Here is a 20,588-nt window from a genome sequence, read left to right as displayed (position 1 = left end):
ATATTCACCCACAGCTTTTCATTTTTTCAGTGTTTTGGAAGTTTATCACAGAAAGAAACCCACATGTCGAATTTTTTAATGCAGTGGGGAACTAAAGACACCGGCAACACCGGCTCCTTAGCGATCGGGACATCATTTATTAAGTTTGCCAGATCTTAAAGTTAGGTTGAGGGTCCCCCACACCACCTTCCCACAGATATCATGACCCCCCTGCAGGCATTGGCAACCCGCAACCCTCGAACCTGGAGAGGCAACCTCCCCTCATCACGAAAATCTGCGTGACCATCCTCCCAACACCACTCAGACATGAGGGTGACCTGGCCCGACCCCCATCCAACCTTGCTGGCATAGGAGCATCGCCCCCTTCTCCCCATGTGAGCATACCCTTCTATGGGGTCACTGAGGTTCCCCCACCTTAAAGGCCCCATGTTTCAGTCATCCCTGTCATCGTTCATAATCCACCTTCATACCCCTCCCTCAACCTCCCTTTCATGGGCATGACCTCCGTCAGGCCCCACCCCTTGGCAGTGCCAAGCTGGCATTCAGGCACTGTTCTTGGCACCCCTGCAGTGCCAGGTTGGCATTGCTAGGGTGCCAGGGTGTCGGGCTGGCATTTCTCTGATGCCATTGTCCTCAACCAGCCGGGGTAAATGGCCTTCAGGCCCCCCGGCATGGTCATCACGGCTGGTTTCTGTTTCTGGAGACCAATACTAATTTGAACCAATGTCAGGACTCACCGATGGGGCCGGTGAATACCAGGACCCGGAGACTACGGCTGCAAACAGAATGCACATATTTAAATAAATTTAATGACTTATTTAGATATGCTGATCAGGATCATGCCCAGCGAGGGTGCAGTGGGCATGCGAACTGCTTGGCACTCGTCGCGAAAACCATTTTAGGCCTATCTCGTGATGCACCTGACGTAATGGGATTGCCGCTGGGCGCAATGCGGTGGGAAAATCTCACCCATAGATTGTGAATAGCTGGGACCCAGGGACTGATCTTTGTTGGGCCCAACTAATCACAGCCTGCAAAGCTGAGAATGATCCGTTTATCCCTCCTGTCTGTTTTCTACCTGTTTCCCAGTCCTCAATCCATCCCAGTATATAACCCCCCTCTCCCATTAAATCAAATTTTGTTTACTAACCTCCTGTGTGGGACCTTATCGAAAGGCTTCTGAAAATCCAAATACACTACTTCCGCTGCTTCTCCCTTATCTACCCTGCGAACAATATCCTCAAAAAACTCCAACGGTTTCCATTTCATAAATCCATGTTCAGTCTGCCCAATTTCACAATTATTTTCTAAGAATTTAGTTATCAAATCCTTCAGCACAGATTCTACAATTTTCCACAGTACTAATGTCAGAATAACAGGTCTGTAGTTCTCTGCTTTTCTCACTGTATCTTTTCTTAAATAGTGGGGTTAAATTTGCCACCTTCCAATCTGTAGGCAACATTCCAAAATCTATAGAATTTTAAACACTAATCATCAATGCAACCACTATCTCTACACACCTCTTTCAACACTCTGATGTTGAGCATCAGATCTAGGCTATTCATCAACTTTCAGTGTCATTCATTTCTCCAGCACAACATCTTTTTTTTACAAATACTAATTTCTTCCAGGTTCTAAATCTCATTAGTTACTTGGCTCCGCAATACTTCAGGAACGTGTATTTTGTATCTTCCAACATGAAGATAGGCACAAAACTATCTATTATAAAGGGTGGGATTTTCAGGTCCTGCCTGCTCTGAGACCAGGGAATTCCCACCCGAGGTCAATGGGCCATCAAATTGTCTGTCCCGACTGCGACGATTCCCACGGTTGGCAGGGCTGGAAAATGTATCCTAAATTCTCCATTCTCTGCCTGTAATGAGCCTACATTGTCTTTACTAATCTTTTCCTTTTTTATCTACCTCCAGAAGCTTTTACAGTTCATTTTTATGTTCCTCGCTGGTTTATTTTTATATTCCATTTTTTCTTTATTTATCATTTTTTTGGTTCTCCTTTGCTGAATTTGAAAATGCTCCCAATCATCAGACTTACTACATTGTATGGTAACTTTATATGCCTCTTCCTTTGATCTAATAAAATCCTTCTCTCATTAGCCGTGGTTGGATCACATTTCTTTCTGTCTTTATATGTCTTGAAGGAATGCAAATTTGTTGCAAACCATGTACTAATTCTTTAAATGCTAGTCATTGTTTCCCTATCATCAGACCTTTTAATGTAATTCTCCAATCTACTTTAGCCAACTTGCCAATCATACCTTTGTAATTTTCTTTGTTTAGATTAAAGACCTTACTTTGGATTGAACTATGTAATTTTCAAACTTTGTTTAAAATTCCACCATATTCTGATCACTCTTCCCTAAAGGCTCTTTTACAATGGGATTATAAATGAGCCATTTCCCATTGCACAATATGAGATCTAAAATAAACCATTCTCGAGTTGATGCCTCAACATACTGGGCGACATTCTACGACCCCCCCGCCGGGTCGGAGAATCGCCGGGGGCTGGCGTGAATCCCGCCCCCGCCGGTTGCCGAAGTCTCCGGCACCGGATATTCGGCGGGGGCGGGAATCGGGCCGCGCCGGTTGGCGGGCCCCCCCGCTCGATTCTCTGGCCCGGATGGGCCGAAGTCCCGCCGATAAATTGCCTGTCCCGCCGGCGTAAATTAAATCACCTACCTTACCGGCGGGACAAGGCGGCGCGGGCGGGCTCCGGGGTCCTTGGGGGGGCGCGGGGCGATCTGACCCCGGGGGGTACCCCCACGGTGGCGTGGCCCGCGATCGGGGCCCACCGATCCGCGTGCGGGCCTGTGCCGTTTGGGCACTCTTTCCCTTCCGCCTCCGCCACGATCTCCACCATGGCGGAGGTGGAAGAGACTCCCTCCACTGCGCATGCGTGGGAAACTGTCACCGGCCGCTGACGCTCCCGCGCATGCGCCGCCCGGAGATGTCATTTCCGCGCCAGCTGGCGGGGCAACAAAGGCCGTTTCCGCCAGCTGGCGGGGCGGAAATTCCTCCGGTGTCGGCCTAGCCCCTCAATGTTGGGGCTCGGCCCCCAAAGATGCGGAGCATCCGGACCTTTGGGGCGGCGCGATGCCCGTCTGATTGGCGCCATTTTGGGCGCCAGTCGGCGGACATCGCGCCATTTCCGGAGAATTTCGCCCACTGTTCTAGAAAACTGTCACATGGGTGGCATGGTAACACAGTGTTTAGCACTGTTCGATTCCCAGCTTGGGTCACTGTCTGTGCGGAGTCTGCACGTTCTTCCCGTGTCTGCATGAATTTCCTCCGGGTGCTCAGATTTCCTTCCACAAGTCCCGAAAGACTGTTTGTTAGATGAATTGGAATTCTGAATTCTCCCTCAGTGTACCCAAACAGGCACCGGAGTGTGGTGGCTAGGGCATTTTCACAGAAACTTCATTGCAGTGTTAATGTAAGCCTACTTGTGACAATAATAAAGATTATTATCATTACATATGCATTCCAGGAATTCATTCTCCTCGATATTAGTGCTAATTAGGTTTATCGAGTCTATGTGTAGATTGCAATCCTCCGTGATTACTGTATTACCCTTGTTACATGCACCTCTAATTTCCCAATTTATATTTATAGCGCAACTATTTGGCGGCCTATAAACAACTCCTACCAAAGTTTGCTGTTTGCTTTTTAGTTCCACCCAAACATATTCTACATCTTTTCAGATCCAGGATCCTCTCCCACTAATGTACTGATCCCATCCTTTATTAATTGTGCGATCTCACCTCCTTTTCATTTTTGCCTACCCATCCTAAATGTCAAATACCCTTGAATTTCTGGTTCCCAGCCTTTGTCACCAAACATCCATGTTTTTGGGATGGCAATTAGACCATACCTGTTTACATCTATTTGTGCTGTCAATTCATCTACCTTGTTGTGCATTCAGGCAGTGTTTTTAATCTTTCTTATTATTTTCACAGTCTCTAGCTTTAACTGCTGGCATGGTCTTATGTTTGTAAGCCTTTCTGAGACAATCTGATAACCATTTCTCTTATTGCTGTTCTGCTCTCTCACCTTCTCCTTTCACTTTAGTTTATCACATCTTCCTACAGCTCATCTACTATCCTAGATATGCAACTTTCCAGAATATTGATCCCAGAATTGTCGAGGTAAAGACCGTCCCAATGGTGCAGCTCCCACTTTCCCCAATTCAGATGCCAGTGCCCTTGGAATCAAAAACCTCCCTCACCAATCTGTAAGCCATGCATCTTTTCTTATTTACCCTACATCAATCTGCCAATGGCTCAGGTAACAATGCATAGATTATTACCTTTAAGGTTGTGTTTTTTAATTTAGCCTTTAGGTGCTCAAAATCTCTAAGCAGACTCTCCTTCCTAGACCTACCTGGTCATTGGTACCAATATGGACCATGACCACTTGATCCACCCCCTCCCGCTGCAAGTTCCTCTCCAGCCAAGGGAAGATGTCCCAAACCCTTGCACCAAGCAGGAAACATAACCTTCTGGACTCTCGCTCTTGGGTGCAGAGAATTGCATCTGTACCCCATATTATACTGCTGCCTACTCCCACTATGTTCCTGATAGTCCCTCACCATTTGAATGGCTTCCTGTACCATGCTGCTATGGTCAGTTTGCCATCCTGTAGCCCCCATTCACAGACGCAAGCACCTCAAACCTGTTGGACAATTGCAAGTGCTGAGGCTCCTCCACATCATTAAATTTACAGTGCAGAAGGAGGCCATTCGGCCCATCGAGTCTGCACCGGCTCTTGGAAAGAGCACCCTACCCAAGGGCAACACCTCCCCCCTATCCCCATAACCCAGTAACCCCACCCAACACTAAGGGCAATTTTGGACACTAAGGGCAATTTATCATGGCCAATCCACCTAACCTGCACATCTTTGGACTGTGGGAGGAAACCGGAGCACCCGGAGGAAACCCACGCACACACGGGGAGGATGTGCAGACTCCACACAGACAGTGACCCAAGCCGTAATCGAACCTGGGACCCTGGAGCTGTGAAGCAATTGTGCTATCCACAATGCTACCGTGCTCCCCGGTAACTTCTGCCTTCTTGGTCCCCTTCTGCACTTCTGCCTTCTTGGTCCCCTTACCTCCCTCACTTTCAGTCACACCCTCCTGCCCCTGACCAAAATGGAAGACTTTATCCTAAGATTTGCGACAGCCTCCTGAACCAAAATGTCCAAGTAACATTCCCCCTCCCTGTGGTGTTGAAGTGTCTGCAGCTTGGCCTCCAGCTTAATGACTGCGAGCCATAGCTCCTCAAGTCACAGACACTTACAGCAGATGTGTTTGCACGGGGTCATACTGGCATCCAGGAGCTCCCCTATCTTGCAGTCGCAGTACACCACCTGCGTTGTCATCCTTCTGTATTAAATAGTGTTATAACGTTCCCAAATCCTATTAGCTGGGGACAATTAGTTATCCCATGATTCTTGGGGAGTATAAACTTCTCCAATGAGGGGTAGTAATTGCAGCTGTATAAATAGAGGTGGCCAGAGTGGTACCGGCTAGAGAAGGAAGCAGTGGTGAACCACTGCTGCTGTGCGAATATTGTTGTAAATAAAGTTACTTTCTGTTTGACTCTACAAACGCGTGCTGGATTCTTCGTGGTCCTCACAAAACATAGCTAATTATTTTCTTAATTAATTTTGACAAAAACTAATGCCTTCTCTCACCACCACTTACTGTAAAAATTCAAAACTAAGTAATCCAATAAAAAAATAGTAATCCATCAGTTAAGAAGTAAAAAAAAACATTAAAAAGGTAGGCTCTTTAGGGTTATTTAAAATGTTATGTTTATCTGATTTCCAGCTCTGTGCAGACAGTCCCTAACCGCAGTTATTTACCAACTAATCGACTTACAACTTTCCTGTGAGGACGCCATTTTGAATTTCTCTCCCTCTCTCTCCAAGTCAGCATGTGCTGGAAGCAGAAGCTGCTATTTGTAGTCCTGCTGCTCTCACTGATTCTCGCCTCTCGGACTGACCGCTTAACCTGCCTCTCCATGCTCTTTGTAGCCCCGCTTCTCTCACTGTTTTCCACCTCGTTTTCTCTTTTATTATGCACTTTACTTCACTCGGATATGGTTGTGGCAGTTCCAGTATCAAAGTATATTTGCGTATACAAAAGCACTTCTTTAATTTCTGATCATTATTGACAACATGTTCTTGGCACTGGACATGTTTGTGGATAGGTGCATGATAACAGGAACTTTTCCACCTCATTTTCTCTTTTATTATGCACTTTACTTCACTCGGATATGGTTGTGGCAGTTCCAGTATCAAAGTATATTTGCGTATACAAAAGCACTTCTTTCATTTCTGATCATTATTGACAACATGTTCTTGGCACTGGACATGTTTGTGGATAGGTGCATGATAACAGGAACTTGTGGCTGAGTGTGATCTACCTATAACCTCATTAGCTGAACAAAAATATATTGAACTGTTGAAAGAGAATCTGTTTATTGAAACAATAAAAAACCAAGGAAAGACATTGGCCAAAGATGGCTATCACCAGTCACCTGATGTGACTTTCTGTAAAGTTCCTGTATGCATTGGACTGCAGACCTGCCCTGATATATTGCAAGGAATTTCACATCTGGGGGTGTCAAGGTCCATTTCAAAAATGAACTCCTGAAAGGAAGGTATTAAAATGCACAGGTTTGGACTCAATCAACTGTAATTCTATCAAGACAATGGGAACTGCTCACCAGCCAGATCTGCCCATCAGACACTGGAGGTCAAAACACCCTTATCTCTGTTTGTTTCTATTATCTTGAAATGTGCCAAAGGTTTCTTTGTTTTTTAAATGATTTTTATTGCAAAGGTTTCTAAGATAAAAGATCAAAAATGTGATTACTTGTTCTACATAATGACTGAAAAGCCATACTAATCAAATTCTTTTCATGGAATATATGTATAGGAGGTTTAAGCACTTGCTTTGCTAAGCGAGACAGAAATAAAGTCATCAAAGATATTTGGAAAAATTTGCTGAAGAGAATAATAAGGAATTTCTCTCTCCCACTTTCTCACTCTCTTTTTCACTCACTCTCTCTTTCTCCCTTTCTGAAGATAATTCTGTCTCCAGCAAAGTGCAGTCACCCAGACTTTTATTCAGCCCTAGCATTTTAAAGGAAATTAATTAACTTCAAAAGGCTGCAACATTCACCAGTCTACGTCTCAAGGACAAGCAAATGACTTAATCATATATTCTTTTAACTTTTATTTTGATTCTAAATTTTATTACTTTTGAAATGTATGTGAGAGTGTGTGTGTGTGTTGTCACGTATTTTACTATTTTTTTCCTCTTTGACTCAAGAAAGCCTGGTTTGATTAGCTCCTTCGTACCGTGGGGTGGCACGGTAGCACAGTGGTTAGCACTGTTGCTTCACAGAGCCAGTGTCCCAGATTCAATTCCCGGCTTGGGATACTGTCCGTGTGGAGTCTGCACCTTCTCCCTGTGTCCTCCGGGGATTCCAGTTTCCTCCCACAAGTCCCGAAACACATGGGGTGGGATTCTCTGACCCCCGCCGGGTCGGGGAATTGGCAGGGGGCGGCGTGAATCCCGCCCCCGCCGGCTGCCGAATTCTCCAGCGCCTTAGTTTTGGCGGGGGCGGGAATCGCGGCATGCCGGTCGGCGGCTGCTGGCAGCAACCGCCCCCCCCAGCGATTCTCCGGCCCGCAATGGGCCGAGTGGCCGCCCGTTTTCAGCGGGTCGCGCCGGCGTAAATCACAACAGTTCCTTACCGGCGGGACCTGGCTCCACGGGCGGTCTGCAGAGTTCTCGAGTGTGTGCGGGGGGATCTGGCCCCGGGGGGGGTGCCCCTACGGTGGCCTGGCCCGCGATCGGGGCCCACCGATCCGCGGGCGGGCCTGTGCCGAGGGGGCACTCTTTCTCTACGCACCGCCCGTTGTCAACCTCCGCCATGGCCAGTGCGGAGAAGAACCCCTCTGCGCATGCGCTGGGATGACGCCAGCACATGCTGGCACTCCCACGCATGCGCCAATTCATGGCGGCCAGTGGAGGCCCTTCGGCGCTGGATGGCGTGGCGCCAAGCCCTTCTGCGCCGGCTGGCGCGGCACCAAACACTCCAGCGCCGGCCTTGCCCCTGAAGTTTCCGAGGATTCTGCACCTTTGGGGTGGCCCGACGCCGGAGTGGTTCACGCCACTCCTCGGCGCCGGAGTGGCCCGCCCCGCCGGTTCGCGGAGAATCCCGCCCATTCTGTTAGGTGAATTGGACGTTCTGAATTCTCCCTCTGTGTACCTGAACAGATGCTGGAATGTGGCGATTAGGGGCTTTTCGCAGTAACTTCGTTGCAGTGTGAATGCAAGCCTACTTGTGACAATATTATTAACAAATAAGTACATTTGCTTTGGAAAAGGCATCTATAGAGAAAATACATTAAAAAAAAACCTTTTCTGTGACCAACTGAGGGGGCTGATAAATGGGAAGCCAAATATCCTTATCTAGTTGTAACATAATGCACTCAAATTGTCCTAGTCGTTATAGTAGTCACATTTGTTTGACTTGCTTTATACTGTAGCAGTGTCATGTTTGCAAACTACTTGGAAAGTTATTTGGGACGCGTAAGTTTTAGTTTAAGGATTGTTCATTAATGTGTTTTGTGTTAAAGTTTTTGTTGTTGTATTATTTTAATGAAAGCAAACAGTATCTCCAGCTGGTGTAGTGTTTAATTATTTGTTCTACATGAAACAGTTACTATTATAATGTAGTGAGAACATCTGGGGTGGCAACTCACTGAATAAGATATTAATGGGGGTCATCTTATACTAATGAGTTACTAGACACTGTGCCCAATTAAATTCAAAACAGAATACAAATAGCAGCAGTTCTCCTTCTTATTGACTGTTGGATCTTGATATCAAGGTACTCAGGGAGCATGTGACGGATATAACCGGGTCAGAAAAAATCATATTTTGCATTAGAGGGTAAGGTACTGCAGCTGTACAGAACCTTCGCTAGGCCACATTTGGAATATTGTGCACAATTCTGGTTGTGACCCTATCATAAGGATGTGGATGCTTTGGAGAGGGTACAGAAGAGGTTTACCAAGATGTTGCCTGGTCTGGAGAGTATTAGCTACGAGGAGAGGTTGGATAGACTTGGATTGTTTTCACTGGAACATTGGATGTGGAACGGTGATCTGATAAGACGTTTACAAAATTATGAGTGGATAGTCAGACACTTTTTCCCAGGGTGAACAAGTCAATTACCAGGAGACATCTTGACAAATACATGAATAGGATGGGAAAAGAGGGACACGGACACCGGAAGTGCAGACAGTTTTAGTTTAGACAGGCATCATGATCGGCGCAGGCCTGGAGGGCCGAAGGGCCTGTTCCTGTGCTGTACTGTTCTTTGTTCTTTGTACCTGACCTTGGTGATTTAAATCACTTCAGTTATATGGGGGATGATGGTGCCGTAAATTAGAGTGGCAAAGATGGAGTAGCACAGAAATGACGATACAACTTTGCACGCATGTCTGTTTAGCGCAGGGCTAAATCGCTGGCTTTGAAAGCAGACCAAGGCAGGCCAGCAGCACGGTTCAATTCCTGTAACAGCCTCCCCGAACGAGCGCTGGAATGTGGCGACTAGGGGCTTTTCACAGTAATTCATTTGAAGCCTACTTGTGACAATAAGCCATTTTCATGTCTGTGGATGCTAACATTTTAGAGTCAGTCATATTACTGTGGAATGACACCAAGTGAGTTTTTCCTACCTCCCAATTTTAATGCATCCTTTACAAAATTCCAGGATCCAGATCTGGATCCTCATCTTTGTCAAAAGCTAACCAGTTCTTCCTCAGGGCTAACCCTATCAGTGTACCAACTTTCACTGAAAATAGTCCATTCATTTTTGAGATATATATTATAGATTTACAGACAAAAGAATAACAGGGGCAAAAACATTGGGTGAAATTTTACGGTCCAGAAACAGTGGGGAGCGGGACTGCAAAATGCGGCGAGCTGTTTAAAACTCCATTGACTTTGGCAGGAATAAAAGAATCTGACGGTGGGAAGGTTTGTAAAATTCCACCCATTATCTCTGTTCACCTTCAGTGGAATATATACATATTTCATTATGTAACTTTTTTTAACAGAACATTCTTGTGTGACATGGGTTTTGTGAAATGTGATGTGGGAGGCAGGTGGAGGTGGAATGGCCTCAGAACCTCTTGCTTAAACAAAGATATTGAAATGATGAGTCTACTTTTTTAATTCTTGCTTTTCAGGATTTCCTTTTCCTATTCTGGCCTTCAGGAAGTTTATCTTTGTCATAATATACACCAGTATATCATGGTGCAGATACACACACTGATGGACACACAGCAAGACCAATCAACTCGCACAACACCGCAGCCAATCACCAGTTAGAGCACACTCACTATAAAGACAGGGGGCATCAGAGTTCCCGCTCATTCGGGACGCAGCCTCCTACAAGGACAGAGCTTGCAGTTTACAGCACAGATCCTCAGCATGTGCTGAGTGCACAGACTGGTTCGGACAGGCTTAGGTCTTTAGTTTAATCTAACATTGTGTTAACCCACAGTGAGAGTATGTTCAACAGTTTCTAACTTAATAAAATAGTGTTGCATTATTTTAAGTGTTGGTGGCCTGTATGTGTTCCACGGATCCAGATCACCCAACACATCATGATACCAGAAGTTGAGGGATATTAGAACTTCTTAGACCTACCTGCAAGTGATCTGCTTCCACCAGCATACAGCCATCCTGCAAAATGGACAACGTCCGCCCGCCGCCGCCGCTCCGCATCACCGGTAACCTGGGGGCCAACTGGAATATATTCAAACAATGCTTCCAGCTTTACCTGGAAGCCACTGACCGGGAAGATGCCTCGGACAGCAAGAAGATCGGTCTCTTCCTATCCACGGCCGGGGAACATGCCATCCACATTTTCAATTCTCTCACCTTTGCTGATGATGAAGATAAATCAAAATTCAAGACGGTCCTCCTCAAGTTTGACACTCACTGCAACAGAGAGGTGAATGAAAGTTTCGAGCGCAATGTATTCCAACAGCGTTTGCAGGGTAAGGATGAACCTTTCCAGTCCTTTCTCACCCACCTCCGCATCCTTGCGCAGTCCTGTAATTACGGGCCCACCTCCGACTCCATGATACGCGACCAGATCGTTTTCGGTGTTCAGCATGCTACAACGTGCGGCAACTGTGGCTCCGCCCACTTAAAGCAGCAATGCCCTGCCAAATCCCGACAATGCCTGAGATGTGGCAAACTTGGCCACTATGCTGCTTTATGCAGATCAGCTCGGCCTGCAATTCGTATCGTTCCGGCCAGCCTCGCAGGAATGGCCGGGCCATTCAACCCACGGTCACCGAGTCCGATGCGGACCTACTACCCGATATTGACACTGAGGACCCGAAGGCACCTTTTCGAGTCGGTATTGTTACAAAAAACTGGGTGTCCCTGAAGCAAAGAATCGGTATACAGCATCGATCCGGACGATGAGTGGTGTGCCACCCTTCCGGTCAACCGGTCCCAAATACGATTCTGCCTGGACACTGGTGCCTCCGCCAATCTCATTGCGCGGTCTGACCTCCAAAGCCTTTGTGTCAAACCAGCCATCCTCCCATCAGCCTGCCAGCTATTAGATTATAATGGCAATGCCATTGCTGCTAGCGGCTCGTGTCAACTTGAAGTGACGCACAGGTCACGCAAAGCCATCCTTCCCTTTGAAATCGTGGCCTCCTCGAAAGCCTCCCTGCTTGGCGTGCAGGCATGCAAGCTGTTGAACCTAGTTCAGAGAGTTCACTCTCTCTCTCCTGCTGACGCTTCTGCCTTTCAGGCCACCGACTTTGGGGCGCAGCTCAACGCCATTTTAAACCAGTACCACAATGTCTTCGAGGGCATGGGCGTGCTAGGGTACACCTACAAGATTTTATTAAAACCAAATGCCACACCTGTGGTGCACGCACCTCGCAGGGTCCCAGCACCCCTTAAGGACCGCCTCAAGCAGCAGCTGCAGGACCTCCAGAACCAAGGAGTGATTTCCAAAGTCTCGGAACCGACCGACTGGGTCAGTTCCATGGTGTGTGTATAAAAGCCTTCCGGCGAATTGAGAATTTGCATTGATCCCAAGGATCTCAATTGCAATATCATGAGGGAGCATTATCCAATTCCCAAGCGCGAAGAGCTCACATGTGTGATGGCTCGCACAAAGCGCTTCACCAAACTCGAATCCTCAAAAGGATTCTGGCAAATCCAGCTCGATAAATCCAGCAGGAAACTTTGCACATTTAACACCCCGTTTGACAGATATTGTTACAACAGGATGCCGTTTAGGATCATATCTGCTTCAGAAGTGTTCCATAGGATTATGGAACAAATGATGGAAGGCATTGAAGGTGTTCGCGTCTATGTCGATGACATAATCATTTGGTCCATCACCCCGCAGGAGCATGTTAGTCGCCTCCAGCGTGTATTCAGACGTATACATGAGCATGGCCTCCGCCTCAACAGGGCCAAATGCTCCTTTGGTCAGGCGGAACTCAAGTTCCTCGGGGACCACATCTCCAACTGGGTGTGCAGCTGGATGCGGACAAGGTAGCTGCCATCACAGCTATGAAAACACCAGAGGACAAGACGGCGGTTCTCCGATTTCTGGGCATGGTCAATTTTTTAGGGAAATGTATCCCCAACCTCGCCTCTCATAACACGGCTCTCAGGAACCTGGTCAGGAAGACGACAGACTTCCAATGGCTCCCTGCCCACGAGAGCGAATGGAGAGAACTCAAAGCAAAACTGACCATGGCCCCGGTCTTCGCCGCCTTTGATCCAGCAAAGGAGACCAAAATTTCGACCGATGCCAGTGAATCCGGCATTGGGGCAGTGCTCCTCCAACGTAATGAGGCCTCATCATGGGCCCCCGTTGCATATGCGTCACGTGCGATGACCTCCACAGAGCAGCGCTACGCGCAGATAGAAAAGGAGTGCCTGGGCCTTCTGACCGGTGTGGTTAAGTTTCACGATTATGTGTACGGACTTCCTCAATTCACCATTGAGACCGACCATCTCCCGCTGGTCAATATAACACAGAAAGACTTGAACGATATGACGCCTCGCCTCCAGCGTATTCTTCTCAAGCTCCGGCGATATGACTTCCAGCTGGTACACACCCCAGGCAAAGATCTCATCATTGCTGACGCTCTCTCCAGGGCAGTCAACACTCCATGTGACCCAGCAGGATTTGTCTGCCAGGTTGACGCACATGTGGCATTCGCGGCCTCCAATCTACCTGCCACGGATGAACGCCTCGTCCAAATTCGCCGCGAGACGGCGGCTGACCCCTTGCTACAGCGTGTCATGCGCCACCTAACGGATGGGTATCTCAAGGGCCAATGCCCTCAATTCTATAATGTCAGAGATGATCTGGTGGTAGTAGACGGGGTTCTTCTAAAACTGGACCGCATTGTCATCCCGCACAGCATGCGCCAACTTGTCCTGGAACAACTACATGAAGGCCACCTTGGCGTGGAAAAGTGCCGCCGATGGGCCCGAGAGGCAGTGTACTGGCCCGGCATTAATGAGGACATAGCCAACACAGTGCTCAACTGCTCCCACTTGTCAGCGCTTCCAGCCGGCGCAGCCATGTGAGACACTGCAGACCCATGAGTTGGTCACGTCACCATCGACCTGTTCCACGCGCTGGGTAGAGACTATGTCCTGATTGTGGACTACTTTTCGAATTACCCAGAGGTGATACGGTTGCACGACATCACCTCGTCTGCCGTCATTCGTGCATGTAAAGAAACATTTGCTCAACACGGCATCCCGCTCACGGTTATGTCGGACAATGGCCCCTGCTTTGCCAGCCAGAAATGGTCCAACTTTGCCAGGCGGTACAATTTTGCCCATGTGACATCCAGTCCCCTGTACTCCCAATCCAACGGCAAAGCAGAGAAGGGAGTACATATAGTCAAACAGCTCCTATGCAAGGCTGCCGATGCTGGGTCCGATTTCTACCCTGCCTTGCTGGCCTATCACTCCGCCCCGCTGTCCACTGGCATGTCGCCAGCCCAGTTACTCATGGGTCATATCCTGAGGTCGACGGTGCCGTCCATCCATGTCCCAGACCTCGACCACGTCCCGGTCCATCGCCGGATGCAGCTGTCTCGTGCACAGCACAAGGCGGCTCATGACTCTCGTGCAGCTGATCTCCCTGCTCTGGCTCCAGATGACAACGTCCGCGTCCATCTTCCGGATGGGGGCTCGTCTGCAACCGCTGTTGTCCTTTGGCAGGTGGTCCCCCGCTCGTTCCTGGTTCGTCTACCAGGTGGCTCTATTCTGCGCCGCAATCGAAGCGCCCTTCATCTCGTTCCACGCTCGCCACGTGATCCTCCACTGTCGCCTCGCCCTCCTGCTGACCCTGCCACGGACTATGCAGAGCTCCCTGTCACTCTGCATCCCCCTGACTCTGACGCAGTCCAGCCCACTCCTGAACCGACGGCTCTCGACCCACACTTGTGGCGGTCAACCAAAATTTGTCTCCGCTGGACCCGCTCCAGTGCCAGTATGTCCTTCCTGAGGTGTGGGGCCCAAAATTGCTCACAGTATTCTAAATGGGGCCTAACTAATGCTTTATAAAGCTTCAGAAGTACATCCCTGCTTTTATATTCCAAGCCTCTTGAGATGAATGACAACATTGCATTTGCTTTCTTAATTACGGACTCAACCTGCAAGTTTACCTTCAGAGAATCCTGGACTAGGACTCCCAAGTCCCTTTGCACTTCAGCATTATGAATTTTGTCACCGTTTAGAAAATAGTCCATGCCTCTATTCTTTTTTCCAAAGTGCAAGACCTCGCACTTGCCCACGTTGAATTTCATCAGCCATTTCTTGGACCACTCTCCTGAACTGTCTAAATCTTTCTGCAGCCTCCCCACCTCCTCCATACTACCTGCCCCTCCACCTATCTTTGTATCATCGGCAAACTTAGCCAGAATGCCCCCAGTCCCGTCATCTAGATCGTTAATATATAAAGAGAACAGCTGTGGCCCCAACACTTAACCTTGCGGGACACCACTCGTCACCGGTTGCCATTCCGAAAAAGAACCTTTTATCCCAACTCTCAGCCTGACAGCCAATCGTCAATCCATGTTAGTACCTTGCCTCGAATACCATGGGCCCTTATTTTACTCAACAGTCTCCCGTGAGGCACCTTATCAAAGGCCTTTTGGAAGTCAAGATAGATAACATCCATTGGCTCTCTTTGGTCTAACCTATTTGTTATCTCTTCAAAGAACTCTAACAGGTTTGTCAGGCATGACCTCCCCTTACTAAATCCATGCTGACTTGTCCTAATCCGACCCTGCACTTCCAAGAATTTAGAAATCTCATCCTTAACAATGGATTCTAGAATCTTGCCAACAACCAAGGTTAGGCTAATTGGCCTATAATTTTCCATCTTTTTCCTTGTTCCCTTCTTGAACAGGGGGGTTACAACAGCGATTTTCCAATCCTCTGGAACTTTCCCTGACTCCAGTGACTTTTGAAAGATCATAACTAACGCCTCCACTATTTCTTCAGCTATCTCCTTTAGAACTCTAGGATGTAGCCCATCTGGGCCCAGAGGTTTATCAATTTTTAGACCTCTTAGTTTCTCTAGCACTTTCTCCTTTGTGATGGCTACCATATTCAACTCTGCCCCCTGACTCTCCTAAATTGTTGGGATATTACTCATGTCTTCTACTGTGAAGACTGACGCAAAGTACTTATTTAGTTCCTCAGCTATTTCCTTGTCTCCCAGCACTAGATTACCAGTGCCATTTTGGAGCGGCCCAATGTCAACTTTTGCCTCCCATTTGTTTTTAATGTATTCAAAGAAACTTTTACTATCATTCCTAATGTTACTGGCTAGCCTACCTTCATAATTGATCCTCTCTTTCCTTATTTCTCTCTTTGTTATCCTCTGTTTGTTTTTGTAGCCTTCCCAATCTTCTGACTTCCCACTACTCTTTGCCACATTCGAGACTTTCTCTTTTGCTTTGATGCATTCCCTAACTTCCTTTGTCAGCCATGGCTGCCTAATCCCCCCTCTGAAAACCTTTCTTTTCTTTGGGATGAATCTCTGTACTGTGTCCTCAATTACTCCCAGAAACTCCTGCCATTGCTGTTCTACTGTCTTTCCCACTAGGCTCTGCTCCCAGTCGATTTTCGTCAGTTCCTCCCTCATGCCCTGTAGTTACCTTTATTTAACTGTAACACCTTTACATCTGATTCTACCTTCTTTCTTTCAAATTGGAGATTGAATTCTACCATATTATGATCACTGCCTCCTAAGTGTTCCCTTACTTTAAGATCTTTAATCAAGTCTGGCTCATTACATAACACTAAGTCCAGAATGGCCTGTTCCCTCATGGGCTCCATCACAAGCTGTTCCAAAAAGCCCTCCTGTAAACATTCAATGAATTCCCTTTCCTTGGGTCCACTGGCAACATTATTTACCCAGTCCACCTGCATATTGAAGTCCCCCATGATCACTGTGACCTTGCCTTTCTGACATGCACTTTCTATTTCGTGGTGCATTTTGTGCCCCCGGTCCTGACCACTGTTAGGAGGCCTGTACATAACTCCCATTATGGTTTTTTTGCCTTTGTGGTTCCTCAACTCTACCCACACAGACTCCACATCATCTGACCCTATGTCGTTTAGTGCTATTGATTTAATTTCATTCCTAATTAACAAGGCAACCCCGCCCCCTCTGCCCAACTCTCTGTCTTCTCGATAGGTTGTGAATCCCTGAATGTTTAAATGCCAGTCCTGAACCCCCTGCCACCACGTCTCTGTGATGCCTACCACATCATACCTGCCAGTCACAATCTGGGCCACAAGCTCATCTACCTTGTTCCGTACACTGCGCGCATTTAAATATAGCACCTTTAATTCTCTATTGACCTTCCCTTTTTGTTTTCTTAGTGTGGTGGACCTTGGTTTACTGAGCCTTTCCATACACTGTGTCATATTTTGTGGGATGGGGACTATCGTAACCTCTCCTGAGTTCTGTCTTTTCGTGCTTTTTTGTATTCCTAAGCAGCTACGCTTCCCACTGATTACTTCACCTCTTGGTTCCCTGACTTTCCCTTCCCCCCCAATCTCTAGTTTAAAGTCCTATTGACCACCCTATTTACTCTTTTTGCCAGAACACTGGTCCCAGCTCGGTTCAGGTGGAGACCATCCCAACAGTATAGGTCCCCCCTGTCCCAAAACTGATGCCAGTGTCCCATGAAAAGGAACCCCTCTTTCCCACACCACTCTTTCAGCCACGTGTTAACTTCCCTTATTCTTGCCTCCCTATGCCAATTTGCACGTGGCTCGGGCAGTAATCCGGAGATTATGACCCTTGAGGACCTGTTTTTTAATTTGAATCCTAGCTCTTTATAATCTCTAAACAGGTCCTCTTTCCTCGACTTGCATATGTTGTTGGTACCGACATGGACCACAACAACTGGATCCTCCCCCTCCCTCTCCAGTATCCTTTCAAGCCGGTCAGAGATGTCCCGCACCCTAGCACCGGGAGGCAACATACCATGCGGGACTCTTTATCCTGCTCACAAAGGATACGATCTATCCCCCTGATAATAGAATCCCCTACAACTACAACTTGCCTATTTACTCCCTCCCCTTGAATGGCCTGCTGAACCATGGTGCCTTGGTCAGCTAGGATATAATTATATATCACTAGGATATAATTATGTTACATACCTCTTTATAACAGAACATTAATAAAACAATACATGTATGCAAGTTACATGACAACTAAGCTGACATTCTGCAGATCTCACCATAGTTTAGTTTCTGCCTTTGTGCTCTCACTTGAAATTTCAAACTGATTTATTAAACACCACAGAATTAATTCCTGCAAAATTGAAGCCCTTGTAGGTCAGTAAATTGACCGATGGTTGTATCTCATTGTATGTCAGAGATTTCAGAAATACAAGGCATTGCAATTTTCTTCACACAGGTCAGCAGAGGTCAGCTCTCACCATTGATTCTGAAGAAAGCTATTCAAAGATCTAGCGATTCAGTGACGTGGACTTTACATTTTCAGATATCAGACAGAATCTTTGTGCCAAGTAAAGGGTATCTTCTCCAGGTGTCCAGTAACAGTGATGTCTTCACATATGGCAAGCAGTCAAGCGCACTATTCAGACAGAAAGCTATGAGGTAAAAGCTACCGAGTCCCATCATTTACAATTTTAACTTTTTTTGCAGATAGTGAAATAGATGATTGGGACATATACGTGGAATTAAGGTTGGAGATAAAATATCATGTTTCAAACTATCTTTAATGTTATGGAAATACTGATTGTAATGATATGTATAATCTAAGGAGAGTAAAGGGTTAACAAGATGATGTTCATGTATATCAACACTAGATGGCATCACTGAGTAGTCTTATAAAAGGCATGTCTCAAAGCATTCTAGGAGAAGCTGGGGAGAAGCTGATGCAGAAAGATAGTCTGAGGTTGAGTTCGAGTGTAGGTTGTATTAGAGATAGATAATTAATATATTGTAAGAGATTGTAATATAGATACAATACTATTATTTTGTTAGTTATTACTCAGTAGAGTGTGCAAACCATTTCAAGTAGTGTAAAATAAAATAGCTTTGGTTTAAATATATAGATCTATGTTCTTTGTAAACACTACGACTTTAGCTATCTTGGATAACAATACAAGGAACATAACACAGATAATAACGGAGAAATGTACCATGCAACAAATATTTTTTTTCAGGCCAATAAGACTGCTTAGTAGTGATTATGAACTTCCTCTTTCCAGTGGAGACTCTCAGTGAGTCCAGACACAGGGTTGATTGAACATCACTCCCACCACATGGATTGTAGCAGACTGGTTAGTCAGTCTGAGTAGCTACAGCAGGATTAACAGTAGAGTCGAATCCAAGTAGGAGAATTGTTAATAGTTTAATAAACGTGTTAAAGCTAGCTCCAAGTCTGAACCTTCCTTTGTCAGAGTGCACATCAAGGAAGCAGCTTATGCTTCGTCAAGAGCAGAGCAAAACACCCCCCTCCTGCCCCTCCCTCCTCCTTCCCCCCTCCACTCCCCCCCTCCCCCTCCCTCCTCCTTCCCCCCCTCCCCCCCCCCCCTCACCGAGCATGGCGGCACCCTTCCCAAAAAACCCTCCCCTCGCCAGCACCGGCTGTGGACGCCGCATCATGCTGACTCCGAGAACGCCAGCCGCTCAACTCCTCACGACTGGCTGACAAATTTATTTAGCAGGGGTGAATAGCCGTTGGGACTTCGGCCCATCTTGCCCGCTGAATAGCGGGGGGCCCGGAGAATCGCCATACTTAGCACCTCAGGCGATTCTCCGGCAGGTGCGGCGCTGACCTCGATGAGGCCATTTTCGCCGGTTGGGAGAATGGCGGGACGGCGTCGCGTGAAAAATCGGCGCGAACGGCGATTCTCCCAAACGGCACAGCACAGCCGTGGTCTTTCTAGATTGATGGTAGCATCCTGTTAGTGGAAAATACGACTCATGTAACCACTGCATAGTAGTAGTGTGGGATGGCTCTGAACCTGTTGTTCAGAGGGGACTAGGAGGGGAAGTTGGTCAGCCATCAGTTTAGAATCAAACGATTAGGAGGTGAGCATTATGGTAATAGTGAACCTGAATAGGAAAGAGGGTGGAAAGAAGATAAACTAGAGGAAGCTACAAGTTCAGGCTTGTATCATGAGAGGAGGTTTGGTCCCTTGGGCTGGCCTAAGGTGGGGTGAGCAGAGGTGGGGGAAGAAAGGCAGAAGTAGCTGTTAGATAGTCTGATTCCTCGTGATAAACAAATCCTGAACGTCCTCACACTTGTTGGAGGTCAAGGTGAAGGGTGCAGGTAGATACTTTGTAAGATACTTTGCAGTAGAGAAAAGAAGCCAGCAGTTATCTTTGCAACTTTGGGTGATCCTAGAATAATGAGCAATGTTTGCACCAACCCCCTAAGAGCATCCTACCTCGGTCCACAGCTCCACCCTATCCCATCATCTGGAAAGGAATAATTTGATTAGAGTTAGTCAACACGGTTTCGTGAAGGGTAGGTCGTGCCTCACAAACCTTATTGAGTTCTTTGAGAAGGTGACCAAACAGGTGGATCAGGGTAAAGCAGTTGATGTGGTGTATATGAATTTCAGTAAAGCGTTTGATAAGGTTCCCCACGGTAGGCTACTGCAGAAAATACAGAAGCATGGGATTAAGGGAGATTTAGCAGTTTGGGCCAGAAATTGGCTAGCTGGAAGAAGACAAAGGGTGGTGGTTGATGGGAAGTGTTCAGACTGGAGTCCAGTTACTAGTGGTGTACCACAAGGATCTGTCTTGGGACCACTGCTGTTTGTCATTTTTATAAATGACCTGGAGGAGGGCGTAGAAGGATGGGTGAGTAAATTTGCAGATGACACTAAAGTCGGTGGAGTTGTGGACAGTGCGGAAGGATGTTACAAGTTACAGAGGGACATAGATAAGCTGCAGCACTGGGCTGAGAGGT

General features: G+C 47.1%; 1 protein-coding gene across 1 annotated transcript in view; it reads left to right on the top strand.

The window, feature by feature from the left end:
• Positions 1–20,588, top strand: part of LOC140420984 (kelch-like protein 4) — a 564,196-nt gene that overhangs the window by 68,472 nt on the left and 475,136 nt on the right. The gene's annotated exons all lie outside the window — the stretch shown is intronic.

The sequence above is a fragment of the Scyliorhinus torazame genome, chromosome 5 (genome assembly GCF_047496885.1).
Source record: "Scyliorhinus torazame isolate Kashiwa2021f chromosome 5, sScyTor2.1, whole genome shotgun sequence".
Classification (NCBI taxonomy): Eukaryota; Metazoa; Chordata; class Chondrichthyes; order Carcharhiniformes; family Scyliorhinidae; genus Scyliorhinus; species Scyliorhinus torazame.
The sequence above is the reverse complement of the archived record's forward strand: the minus strand, read 5'-3'. Positions and strand labels throughout refer to the sequence as shown.